The following is a 707-nucleotide window of genomic DNA, read 5'->3' on the forward strand; positions in this document are numbered from 1 at the left end:
CTCAACTGAAGCTTGTGAAGAATAAAGCTTATACTGCAGAAGAATCCGTTTGTGCTGCGTTTTTCCTGACGGCGGGACATAGCGCGCAGCAGAGTTGCATCATCCCCCTTTCCCAATAATTCCTCTCATCCTCCTGCCTTCTTCCTCTCAAATTATGTTATTGTTCCATAAGTATTTGAATAAATATATAAATGCAACCTGGTGAGTCTATTGTGTTTTGCATATATTTACATATTATATATATGTACATTTATTTCAATATTTTCTAGCTGATTGGGAGATGTAGAATGCCAGGAGTTATTGAACCAATGTTTATTCTTTGAATTAAGTCCTTATAATAATCTGCCCTAAAGGTGGCCTTATAATGCAGTTAGTAGACACACACTTGGTCTTGCCAATCACTCCTCTAAAGAAGCATTTTCATACCACTTTAATATGTTAATGCTAAAAAATTCCATCAAATTTCTTTCTTTCTTTCTTTCTTTCTTTTTTGAGACAAGTTTTCTCTGTATAGCCCTGGCTGTCCTGGATGGAACTCACTTTGTAGACCAGGCTGGCCTCGAACTCAGAGATCCACCTGCTTCTGCCTCCCAAGTGCTGGTATTAAAGGCATGTGCCACCACCACCCAGCCAAAATTCTAAAGGTGATAGGATAACTGAGAATTTGTAAGTCTTAAAATCATCTACTATTTTCTTCTCTTCTTTTA

At 37.6% G+C, this 707-nt stretch overlaps 1 protein-coding gene across 1 annotated transcript in view; it reads left to right on the plus strand.

Annotated features, from left to right (window-relative positions):
* Window positions 1-707, plus strand: part of Clec12a (C-type lectin domain family 12 member A) — a 21140-nt gene that overhangs the window by 10218 nt on the left and 10215 nt on the right. The gene's annotated exons all lie outside the window — the stretch shown is intronic.

The sequence above is a fragment of the Mastomys coucha genome, unplaced genomic scaffold (assembly GCF_008632895.1).
Source record: "Mastomys coucha isolate ucsf_1 unplaced genomic scaffold, UCSF_Mcou_1 pScaffold20, whole genome shotgun sequence".
Taxonomy (NCBI): domain Eukaryota; kingdom Metazoa; phylum Chordata; class Mammalia; order Rodentia; family Muridae; genus Mastomys; species Mastomys coucha.